The sequence below is a fragment of the Bombus bifarius genome, unplaced genomic scaffold (assembly GCF_011952205.1).
Source record: "Bombus bifarius isolate JDL3187 unplaced genomic scaffold, Bbif_JDL3187 scf7180000007977, whole genome shotgun sequence".
Lineage (NCBI taxonomy): Eukaryota > Metazoa > Arthropoda > Insecta > Hymenoptera > Apidae > Bombus > Bombus bifarius.
The window spans coordinates 5,543,993-5,556,973 of record NW_022884362.1 but is presented as its reverse complement, the minus strand read 5'-3'; the positions used below and the strand labels follow the sequence as shown (position 1 = coordinate 5,556,973).

Below are 12,981 nucleotides of genomic sequence, written 5' to 3'. Positions count from 1 at the left end.
TGATCTGAAATGCAAGATAACGAAATGAATCGTAAATGATTCATTTATTTTATCGCGTTTCCATCAACGTGGTGTAACGGTGATTGAACGTTTCGTTTTCTTGGCGAAACCCCTTGCACGCGTTGCACAATAGTTAGCGTAGACAGTGCAAGGTATTCCAGTCACTGTTTTAATTGGAATATTGACATTTGTTAGCCATTTAAATACATTGTTAGTATTTCGCAAATGAGCCTCCAATGCGGATAATGGGAAGAACGCGTGATTAACGGCGGATGAGTGAGTGAGAGAGAGAGAGAGAGAGAGAGAGAAAGAGAGCGAAAGAGAGCGGAGTCAACAAAAGATCGGTAGCATGAACATTAGTTACGTAATCACAACCAGTAGTAGAGGTTGTATTTTCTCAGTTTTTAACAATAGAAATTACATCCTCTTTGTCCTTAACGTGCTAGTAGATTTCGAGTTAATGAAAAACGAAATGACATTAAATAAAAATATTTTATAAGCAAAATGGAATTGTTCATGGAATGAAATAGAAATCTATCATCGTACCACAGTTTCTATTAAACAAAACGAAACGGAATAATGATAACGTGCTTCGATTCGATTCCCTGGTGGAATAACATCGTTCACGCCTTCACGGGACGTTTAGCTGAGCACGTGTTCTCTACCGAAGCGAACTGCCTCGATTAATGCAAATATTATATTGCCCTCGTTACGCCCCGCACTTCTGTTCATATAATTCGATTATTTTTAAGCGGTCGCATACAATTAAGCCATACACCGTAACACCGAGGTATTATATTCATTCGACGGCTGCTTCTTCATTAGATGACCCGTTAATTAAAAGCAAAAGCTGCGCACGTGCATACCATGCGAACCAATCATCCTTGAATCGACAAATCTTACTTGCTTCATTAAATCGGTATCGCTCTTCTTTAATGTAATCTTCGTTCTATGACATTTAAAAATTGGTCGAATATTCTATCTCAAGTAGAAATATCTTTTACGATTGATAGGATATGAATGCACGCAGAGGATATAACGATATAACGATTTATTGAAAGTAAATCTTATTGCGAATAAATTACAGATTCTTACGTAATTGTGTTATTCCTACTATATTGGAATTGTAAATAATATTTGTCAACGAAATACGAACACGGGTTCGTTATTCCTCGAATATTCATCTAAAACGATGAGAGCGTAAAAAGAGAGAAAGATAGAAATAACAAAAGGAGCGAAACCGTGTTGAGAAGTAGGGAGATTCGGCAAACAAGGCAATTCCAAGGCGATGAATTATTTAAAGGAAGAACGATACGAAAATAGTGGCGCGATTCACAATTCGATTACCTGATTCGAAACTTTTCCACTGGCACGAAGAGAAATATGTTTTTTCCGCGCGTTCCCGTTTAATTAGTCATGAATTGTCGATAACATCGGCAAGGTTACTCGTAACCCGGTACAAAGGCGATCCGCGATGACTTAATTCGAAATCAGGCTCTCCTTGTTCGTTTTTCTTTCCGTCCATTCTTTTATAAACGTTGCGTGTTGTAAAAATAAAAGAGAAGGATATAATTCTTCTTTCGCTCGGAGAATCAGGCGAGTAATTAATATTCTCGCGATTGATAAATGAAAATAAATCGTTATACAGCATTCTCTACATATGTTTTTTCTCATTCTCTTTTTTTAGATGACCGATGACTACCATTTTTACTTACGTATATGGTGAATAAAAGATATTACGTAATGAGATAGATTTTACTTATAATTCTCAATGAGAATTGATTGTGAAATTCTGCCAAATAAAAAAAAAAGTGATATAGATGTTACGTCAAGAATGACTATTTATTTCTAACTCAGAGACAATTGTACAGGTGTTAAAGAAGACGCTAAAATTCACAAACAGGCAGAATCACTCTGAACGTGTTTCTGTCACTTTTAAAGAAAATACGTACCACGCCAGAATAATTTACTTATAATTCTCGATGAGAATTGATTGTAAAATTCTTCCAAATGAAAAAAAAAGAAAAGAAAATACAAGGGAAGAACGGCAACACATCCAAACCAGGTGGCTGTTGAAGCGAGCAAAACTCTCATAGAAAGAAGACTAAAAAGAAAACACCCCACTGATCTCACTAAAGAAATAAAATAGTCAAACTCGAAGATGGTATCTCGCTGGGGGTAGCCACCCACATGCTACTTAGCAATTAAGTTAGAAAAATTTACCAAATGTCCAGCTGGACAAACTGTAAAGTACAAATTAAGTAATAAGAAAAAGAAGCTTTCAGAGAACCACGGTGCTGGTACTCACATCGTCGACTAAAAATTCTACAAAGAATGTATCGAAAACACTTGCTCACTGCCATCTGTTGTTTGTCGTTCAGTTGTCAAGCTTCCGTACATCTCGTCGATCGTTACGCAGTCGGACGACGACAGACATGGACTTTACGTAAACGTCCTGTCATCTTTTATAACCGTAACACATTTTGGACATAATCAGATCGTTTAATAAAGCGGATTGGCGCTTGAATAAATTCATTATATAAAGAGCGCAGTGGGAAAGTGGCACAAGTACATTGTTTCACATACATGAATTAAGTATGAGACGATATAATATATTGTAATTGTACTATAGTATCTTTATCCACGGTTTTCTTAAGTTAAATACTTTGTCATTTTTTTTCTTATATTTCCTTTTTTCGAAGATGGTATCCCACTGGGGGTAGCCATCCACATGTTATATTATTATACCACTAAGCTATAATATTTTACCAAATGTCCTACTGGACAAATTGTAAAATGTAAATAAAAAAAAAAAGAAAAAAAACATTTCCTTTGAATCTATAGTCTGCTTCAGATACATAGTTTAGACAAGTTAGCAAGTGAAGCCGAATTGACACTGTTAATTCATCGACAAACGTTCGTTTTCATCCTCGTTTAATCCGCAGCGAACCTCCAGTGCACAGTGTATATTTGGCTTTGCTTGCTACTTGACTCAAACTACCGGCCGTGTCTGAACCAACATTAATATTTATACTATATATTTAGGCGAATCCGGAAGAACAGGGAGCACGAGTTCCGAAATTAAAAGAGAAACAAGAAAGCAAAAAAAAAAAAAAGAAGAAAGAAAAGACGCGAAGGGACAATGAGAGGCCATTATGCCTGCGTTGCATCGCGAAATGCAATTCAGACACACCTGTAACGTCGACACGGTCGCGGCCGTCGTTCGTAAAAATATTCATCCAGGTCGACGAACGAAAAATGAATTCTTCTGTGACGATCGAGGCACCGAAGACGGGAATTTCCATACGGTAATATGTCACCGAACTGCATAACTCGATTGAATACAAAGGACCGACGTTCTTTCACCGGAAGCGGCATGGCAACGAACAGAGAGGCACGCGAGCGAGGAGAACCAGAAGAAAGATAGCGAAAAATTCGCAAGAATGAGGAAATATAGAAATTTTTGTATTTATCCGGGTTCTGACTAAAATCCTGGAATATTTAGAAATTGAGATTCACCTTAGCGGTTAAACGCTGACTAAGTTTGAGCAGTAAAACGGAAAGACAAAACAATTCGGGCGACTAAATTAACGAAACAAATATTCCATCCACGAGATCATCTATTCCAACAATCCTCCGCGTTTTTTCACGTTCCTGAAAATAGCATTTTTTGGTACTTGTCACAAGCATCTACCATTGACATTGCAGTGATCAACTACTTTCAAGCATGACTTTCATGCTTGAAATGAACGGAAAATGAACAAACGTTGATGTGCAACAGAACGGTGAAAATAATAAATAAGTAAGAAAATATCGCCAGATAGGTCGGAGTGATTGAATTCGCGGAACCGTTATCGAGATATATCTGACAAAAAGCGAGAGACAAGAGATAATGAACGGAAGTGTGGCAAACGCGTGAAACTGGCCGAGCGATAAGTGAAACTATCGGCTCGTAAATCATCAGGATGACATATAGGAAGGGTGTACGTTTATTGGCACTCATGCGATCCGCGTGGCATCAAGATCGTCCTGCCAACCCGGCTACTCCCGTATTCATGCTATGCACAGCCATGTGCCGCATTGTGTACACGTTGCACATGCAACTGCAGATGTATGCACATGCATTTAGGTCGGGCCCGGTATCTCTGCCGGTGTGTATGCACGCCGCTGCAAAATTAGCTCCCAGTTCTGTCTTTCGTTCTGTTACCAGGCGCGAGACTACCGAATCTCCCCCGCGAGGGCTTCTTCCAACTTCCGCTGCCGAGTTACAAGGCACCGCATCGCCACGTTAACTGACCGAGATTTCGCCTCGATATCTGGCCATAGCGATTCTTACCAGTTCTTGGAACTGATTTTCGCGTCACGCGCGTCTTCTTTAGCGTCAATTGTATCTGGTGAAAAGGGATTCTTTTGCACTTTCCCTCTTATTCGTCTGAAAATTCTGCCAAAAGTTTCACAATACACTGGAATCGAATACTCTTGACGAATGAACGTGCACGTTCGAGTAGAAATAATCGGCCATACAGAACGGGTGGCATTCGTCGACCCGGCAACATACCGTGGAAAAGTTCCACAGGAAATTTACGTAATGCAGACTAACACGTGTACACATGTACTAACGTTGATTCAACGCTGCTCTGATATGTAGATTGCAAACTTTTGCGGCACGTACAGAGTCGCAGCCAGAACGTTCAAAGTCGATATAGGAAAATTATAGTGGCCGTTGTAACCAATAACGACTACTAATGAAAATCCATGTTCTTCATCTCCACGATTGCTCGAACGACACTCGGTCAATTAGTTTGTCCGACATCAGCAAATAGGAAAATAGTAGATTCAAATACGGGATATGTATAAGTTGTATTCGGAATGAGAGGGAAATTTCTATTTACAGCGATTTAAAGACGCTCAACAGGAGAATAAAGAGCGCCTACATACGTTGCTTCCCAAACGTTCAACGGGACAAAGATAGAATTCTCCGCTGATAATATCAAAGAAATTTACACGAAAGAACGAAGGCTAGTATTGCACACAGATTAACATCCCTACAGAAGTTAGATGTGCTCGAACACGTCGCCCTTGGTGCACGAGGCGAGTGCAACGATTGTCGCAATTATACACCAACAGATAAGATTACGTAAAAGCGCGAATTTGGCTGCTTTAGTTCGACCTCCGAGCTCACGAGCGACCAGAGGAGAAGGAAATAGATGTAACAAAGAAAAAAAAAGGAACAGCGACGAGGGAAAAACGGTACAGAGAGATGGAGAGACACCGGGCGTGAACGTCGAAGAGAGAAGAAGAACGCGAGGAGAAACGGGTTGGAAGAAACGGGAAGACGAAAGAGGGAAGAAGGAAGAGGGAAGATGAGGTATAGTGCAAAAGAAAAAGAAGAAGAACCGAACGAGCAAGCGAGATAGAAGGCGAAAGAGAGGGATACGTATGACTGCTGGCACCAAGCAGTCTGCTCCGCTCACCTCGCTATTCCCGCAAGCAATGCCAGCCCGAGATTGCTGCTCGGTACTTGACTCGCGTTCACGAACATTCACGAACACGTACGAACACGTTTGAGCGTGCATCGACGTGTACACCGACTGCGACGCGACGGCCAGTTGCCCCGGAGAGAGAAGAATCGTCCATCACAGTCCAACTCACAAATATTCCGAGTCCTTTCGTGGAACACGTGTTTATTCCCGAGCATCCCACAGTCACAGTTCCTTTCAAGAAAACTGTCCCTTTCACGCGATCCACGAACAACCGTATTTTATGCGGCTGAAAATAAAGAAGCAAGAACTTTTCCTTTCTTCCTTTTTTACGATTCAGGTCTCTTTCGTTTTATTGGTATTCTGTATTTGTAAAGAACGTTGGTAAATTCTCGAACTAATGTAAACAGGTTTATCGTATTTTTAAAAGAACTATTGCGAGATAGATAATTTTATATTTTTATTTCTGACGCAATGTTCGTATAAAGTAACGTTTATGATGTAACGTATTATGATCATACTGTAATAATAACGAATATCGTCAATGCGATTTAATTTGTGTGCCAAATAAATGGAAAACTGCGTCATCTTGGAAAAGTTCGAATACGCCCTCGGTTCGAATACGTATCTAGATATTAAAATTCAGTAATAAGCTTTATCTCGTTCTTATCGAGCGAGTATATCGCGCGTCCTTGAGCAGTTGCACTCGCGAAATCGTACCCTTCGCGATATCAGTCGCGAAATTTCATTTGACAGCTCTATGGATTATTCATATTCCTCGGAGGAATCGTACGAACAATGACGTCAGACGCGTCGAATACGACAGAAGCCGAAATATCGCGCGAGAAATTTCTGACAAAAGAGGTGAAATGCAAACGATTGCAACGATCGGTCTTGCATATACTTCCGAAAATAAATCCATCGATATCGAGGAAAAATCAATGACACGTGGAGAAATTTGTGCTCGTGGCAGCATGAAATATAAGGAAGGGGGAAAGGCTGGAATAAAAGAAGACAGTACGTGGGAAAAGCAAGTAGAGACAGCTTAGATCGGACGGAACGCCAAGATACGGCTCGATTCTAAATTTGGTCGAACCACGAGAGAAATGCAGACACACGAGTTGGGAAGAACCCTGGCAGTTACGCAGGGAAAAAGCCAGCGTAGAGGGGCAAGGTGTACTCGAACAGACCGTTCATTGTTTGCAATGGACCGCCTGTATATACGACTCGTTCTAATTCCCTTCCTGTTTACGTTGCTCCACGACTGACTACTGTAGCCTGCTCTTTTCTGATTGCCAGTTAAACGCGTTAGGTCATACCTCGGAAGTAACGTCGTTTCAGAAGCCCATTTCAATGAAAAGATAATAGCGGTAATATGACCAAACCGTATATATTTATGAAAATTATACGTTTACGAGCAGTGCGAGGTAATAGAAATTTGTTATCTTTGAAATATTCTAATAAGAAACTTATCTTGAATATATTTTATACCTTTGTCTTCCGCATTCTGATAACAACCTCACTGTGAAAATTTCGTACATATTTATTTGCATAATTCAAATTTCCTTTAAATTTAATTTCCCCGACATCGATTCCTAAGAGGGGACTATTTCCCCATTCATCGACTAACTTTCTAACGCTTATCTCGATAAATTTCTTATCTTTCGACTTCGTTTAACTCTCAAGCTTCCGTTCGACGCGCTTGGGACTAGCCCGAGCCTAAAAAAATATTATTTAGAATCCATCAAATCGAACGTAATACGTGACGAACGTTAATTGGAGTCACGCCAAAGATTAGAGAGACAAACGTGGCGCAAACTTTCCACACCGAGTTCCGGGCTATCGTGATTCATGTATTCGCGAGATAGCTCTGACGTTGCGATAAAACTGCAAGGTTCCGATAGTCGTAACGATGTTCCTCGTCGATAATAGTCATAAAGGGAAATGTTTTTTTAACGCGTCTATTAACACATGGTTCCTGGGTGCATCGAGTAAAGCACGGTACGAACATGATACAGACACTGCAACGCGGATAGATGTACACGATGTTAACGGTTTACGTGCAACTCTGGATCGCCACGGGTCATAACTTTGAATCGGAGGAGCGCAGGTGTCGCCGGAAGTCGTTTTACGAGCGAACGGAAGCGTAAATCGGAGTACGACCTTCGTCACGGCCCGGAGGAAACTGAATACACGCTATACATGACGGTGCCCATCGAACAGTACTTATTATTTATGCGTCTCGATAAATTTTTACTAAAAGCGTCTGTGACATAACCAAAGTTACATAGAAAACAAAGTGACATTTACCATGCAAAAATTGTTATTTGATCTTCTTTTCACTAAAAATTAGAATTTCACTTCTCGCATCTTTTATTCATATTGGAGAAAAGAGTTTCAAGTATCTATATAACGTAGTATTTACGGATATTATTCCACACAGAAATATCGCAGCATTTTTACGTAATAATAAGAGAAGATCAGGTTCGAATGTAAACAAGCTAATTTACCTATGGTGTGCAAAAGTTTTTTTTTTTTTTCCTTAATTGTTTACATTCACGATTTGTCCAGTTTGGACATTTGGTAGAATTAGTGTGCAAAAGTGTACCTGATTTTTAAATTAAAAGCATCTAAATTACAACATTCCATTCGTGTACGATATTCCATTTCACCATCACATGTATCCAAAAGTTACAATGAAAAGGAATCGAGAATCCCAGTTCTAAGAACATTACAAATTTGTACGTGACCGCAATCAAGTTTAGCTAGAGTTTGGACTGTTCTCTAGAGTATTCCAAATAGGTTGGACAATTCGGTGTGAACCGAGCTTTAAAGGATCGACGAAAGCATGCTGTAAGCTCTTGAATAGATTCAATCGCCGGGAGTGTCTTCTCGGAAGTACTCGGATGCATTTAAATGCCCCTGGTCAAATAAACAGGCCGCCGCTTGAATACCGATCGTCCGGCCGATATGATTTTTGCATTTGAATGCCGCGATCGCTTCCGTTTTATGACGTGCATTCGCCCGTTGATAATTACTCGTTTAATTGCATTTGCTTTTTCTCCAACACTATGAATCTTTAAATATATACGATCTTCTTGTACTTGTATTACTTTATGGAAATATTACGCATGGAAGACCCGTTGAATTGTTTTAATTTTTAATCATTGTCTTAACCAACCGTTATTTTACTAACAAGCGTATTTGCAATTTTATCGCTTTTAAACGAAAATTGTTATTTTTTTTCATTTTTTCTTCAAAATAATAGCGAGCATAGTAATAATAGGTTATTCTCTGGCCATTATTTTTAAGCTTCAACAGAGATATATATTTACGTAAGAGAAGTACAAAAAAAACCAGATATTCTAACATTTATTTTCAATGCTAATTAGCTCCACCTGTTTAACGTTAATAGCTACCGAGTTTGTTCAAAGTAATTCCACGAATACGATTAGTAAAAGTCCCCTGGTTTTTCTACGAATCGATTTATACATATCAGCGTTCTCTCTTGATAACGGGATTTCCTAGGTTTCATGAATAAATAAAATACGAATCTCCCCAAAAAAATGTTCTTAACTCGAGTGATTTACGATGACAGAGCCGACCTGAGCCTTAATCGTCTAAGAAAAAGTGGACAAAAGTAGCGGAGCAAGAGAGGCGAATAGTTGCATCCGGTGATTCGCGATACCGGAAAAAAAGCAAGATCGTCACGTTGCCATGGCCGTGAGACGAATAGAGAAGTGGCTAAGCTGAGTAATCGATAATACTCGTCAGGCAACGAGGGACAATAATGACAGACGGTTGCCTCTGATCGATCATAATCGTGCAGTTTCAAGGATAATGCCTTGAAGCGTTTCGCGGGTCTTTGCCAAGGACACGATTGCCAGCGTGCCTTTGAATAGGATTGCATCATAATCCTCGCACCTGCACGGTTCATCGCGATGTCTGACGAGGAACTTTCGCGAGAAACACGGAAAAATACGCGAGCCTCGAGCATCTTTTCTCTGAAAGACTGAATACGTTCCGGGTTTCGTCAATGGAACGGACGAATGTTGGAAATTTACAGAATTCTATTTATAGGAAGGAACTTTTTATTTCGGTTATTTGAACGCGAATTCCTATTATATGAAAGAAAAATCAACATGATAACAGCGAGAAGAATCGCTGTTCTATGCGATTAGTGCATGGACTTAAAGGATAGTGCAATGTGACTCGTAGACTTTTCATCTGTTCGCGCAAGATAGGGGAGCGACAGGATGTAGGTTTAAAGAAAGTCGTAAATTTTGTTTAACTTTTAAATGTCAGGGGTGAAACTTCAAAGAAAAATGAGATAAAGACACTCATCCCGGTCTGATAAAACAGTAGCACATTCTACAGTGCTGCATGTATTAGATACGTACTATGTATTAGAGTGTACTTTTTCTGATCGTGACGCAGATACTATTTACGACTTACGATCAGTATCATTTAGTTTCTCTTCTACATTGTATTCGTTGAAAAATATTATCATCGTAACTAAAACGCATTATCTCTTTCTTTATATTTAACAGAGAAAATCTTAGACAATGAGAATTCCACGAAACATGCGAGACACGTAACAGTTCAAGATCTATTTTGACTCGCAACGAAGACAAAACTTTCGCCGGTAAAGCTACAGGCGAAAAGAAAATTGTGAGCAGGATCTGGTATTTCGAGAGAAGAGGGCTTTGTTTCTCGTAAGCCAGGAGATCCCGGTGAAAAGCGTAAATATATAGTTGGACGAGGTAAAATGAAAAACAAACTCTCCGTTTGACGTAATGCCACGTGGTAACACGCGTGATGCACATCGTTGGGGAGTCGTATCGTGTAAAAGAACGCGTTCACAGAAACGAAATTTACGAGGGTCGAGGAGAGACATGTGCGCGCGGAGCTTTCTTTCGGTGGAAGTATACGGAACCAGAGAGAAGGGTGGAAAAACGTGGGAGCACCGTCAACACCCATGGTATGTGTACAGTGCATAGTGTACACGGACCCGATGCCAGAGACAAAAGAACTCGCGGGGATACGACATCGTTAAAGAACGCCTAGGAAAAAAATAACCAGCTGACGGAATAATAAACTGAAACTATCCGTACAAATACAGAGCACGACCATTAAATTCGTGGAAGAACAAATAAATGCATTCTACGAAAGCTGCAGTATTTATTCATAGTGGTGCTAGCTCCCAGTTTGTTTTTCAATAATAGCACCAGTCTTCGATTGTAAATAACTTTTTTTTTCGTACACCTGGTACGATGCACACGCTGAAATCCTATATGCAATGTAAATAGATTGCAAAGGGAAAGTGACGATCGAGACAAGCCGGTGATAAGACATTGAATTAACGGTAATTATTTCTTGTTTAGCTGTATTTTTAACGATGACGAAACGATAGAAACGAGAGAAAAGAATCGATAAAAATAGACTCGGACGATAACGCATCCACGACAAATATCATCGAAACTCGTGATCTCATTGTGTACAATTTATCGTGACATCTGCTATCTGCATAAATACACGGCAGTTAGAGCCGAAACCGTGGCCATGTAAACGATATTATAATAAACATTCTGATGAAATTTTTCGACGATTTACGTGTTCCCGTGTAATCAACTTTTCCGCTAGATACGGGAGGGCGGAGAAGAGACAGACACGATTCTTGCACAATTTCTCTTGTTTTTCAGCTTCGTTCGCATTTCGAACTAGATAAGAACGAACACGAACATTTTCGCCTTGAAACAGTTTGTCCTTCTGTCCAATCACGTACATGTACACGGATGCGTTCAGTTCGCGATCGGTTATATGCTATCGGTCGTATATGCAATTCGAAAAATAAAACATCGTAGGCGACGAACATCGCCGTGGAAACGTATACGAACACACGTGTGTCTGTCATTTGCATTTATACTATACAGATCGTATTCCGGCACCATCGTTTTATATTCGCCACAGTAAAAAAGCATACCGTTTCACTGTTTCGTCGTTTTCTTTATTATTCGACACTATAAAAAAGATCTGCCTCCCCTCGCGTCAGATTAGATAACCACGATTCAATGTGATCCAACGACAGTCCCTGAAAAAATCGTCGGACATAAATATGTTATTTTGCAAAAACTTGAAATTCGAACTATTCTCGAGTTAACGTCGATCGAATTTGACTGAGACATTTTTTTCAAGTATTTAAATAGAGTGAACGTTGCGCGAAGAAGCTGAAGATCGTATTTACAGACGACCACTTATTTCGTGTTACGTTAATGTCGATTGTGTCGATGTAAAAATGCCACGTTATTTTCTTCCAACTCCATCAACCCTTACCAACTGGTCGGTTATTTGGGAGCAGGCTAAAGTATGGTAAATTACAGCGTTTCCTAAGAATAAAGAAAACGTGTTTTCAATGACCTCGATTCTTCACATTTTTTCCCCTCTTGCAGGAAAATATCGGTATTGAATTACACTGCGGCCACTATAATATTTACATGTTGGATATGCGATTGGAAAGCGGTGTGCAAACATGTTCCGTTCTATGGTAGCAAATACGAGAGAGGAACGCCACGGAAATACTCGCACTATTAGCGTTACACTATCAGCAAACAGCGGTTATTATTTTGATATGCTCGATGAAATCCATGTTTAATTAATTACATAAACTATAATAAACGATTACATTACGTTATTTGATTGATTCGAGGCGTTATTAAGTGAATATTTGAGTGAAAAAAAAAATCGCCCGAACAGGGACTCGAACCCTGGACCCTCAGATTAAAAGTCTGATGCTCTACCGACTGAGCTATCCGGGCCTCTGGAAGAACCCTAGCTATGAACAGAACATATTCCTCGAGTCGTATTATGACAGCTCGATATCTCGGTGGTACAAAAGTATAAAAATAATATTCGCCCGAACAGGGACTCGAACCCTGGACCCTCAGATTAAAAGTCTGATGCTCTACCGACTGAGCTATCCGGGCCTCTGGAAGAACCCTAGCTATGAACAGAGCATGTTCCTCGAGTCGTATTATGACAGCTCGATATCTCGGTGGTACAAAAGTATAAAAATAATATTCGCCCGAACAGGGACTCGAACCCTGGACCCTCAGATTAAAAGTCTGATGCTCTACCGACTGAGCTATCCGGGCCTCTGGAAGAACCCTAGCTATGAACAGAGCATGTTCCTCGAGTCGTATTATGACAGCTCGATATCTCGGTGGTACAAAAGTATAAAAATAATATTCGCCCGAACAGGGACTCGAACCCTGGACCCTCAGATTAAAAGTCTGATGCTCTACCGACTGAGCTATCCGGGCCTCTGGAAGAACCCTAGCTATGAACAGAGCATGTTCCTCGAGTCGTATTATGACAGCTCGATATCTCGGTGGTACAAAAGTATAAAAATAATATTCGCCCGAACAGGGACTCGAACCCTGGACCCTCAGATTAAAAGTCTGATGCTCTACCGACTGAGCTATCCGGGCCTCTGGAAGAACCC

The 12,981-nt window shown here is 40.2% G+C and overlaps 1 protein-coding gene and 5 non-coding genes across 7 annotated transcripts in view; all 6 read right to left on the bottom strand.

The window, feature by feature from the left end:
• Positions 1-12,981, bottom strand: part of LOC117204266 (sestrin-1) — a 152,956-nt gene that overhangs the window by 51,401 nt on the left and 88,574 nt on the right. The window lies entirely within an intron of this gene.
• Positions 12,223-12,295, bottom strand: Trnak-uuu. Its single transcript has one exon. It is a non-coding gene; the product is annotated as a tRNA-Lys (tRNA).
• Trnak-uuu lies at positions 12,391-12,463 on the bottom strand. Its single transcript has one exon. It is a non-coding gene; the product is annotated as a tRNA-Lys (tRNA).
• On the bottom strand, positions 12,559-12,631 carry Trnak-uuu. The gene has a single exon. It is a non-coding gene; the product is annotated as a tRNA-Lys (tRNA).
• Positions 12,727-12,799, bottom strand: Trnak-uuu. The gene has a single exon. It is a non-coding gene; the product is annotated as a tRNA-Lys (tRNA).
• On the bottom strand, positions 12,895-12,967 carry Trnak-uuu. The gene has a single exon. It is a non-coding gene; the product is annotated as a tRNA-Lys (tRNA).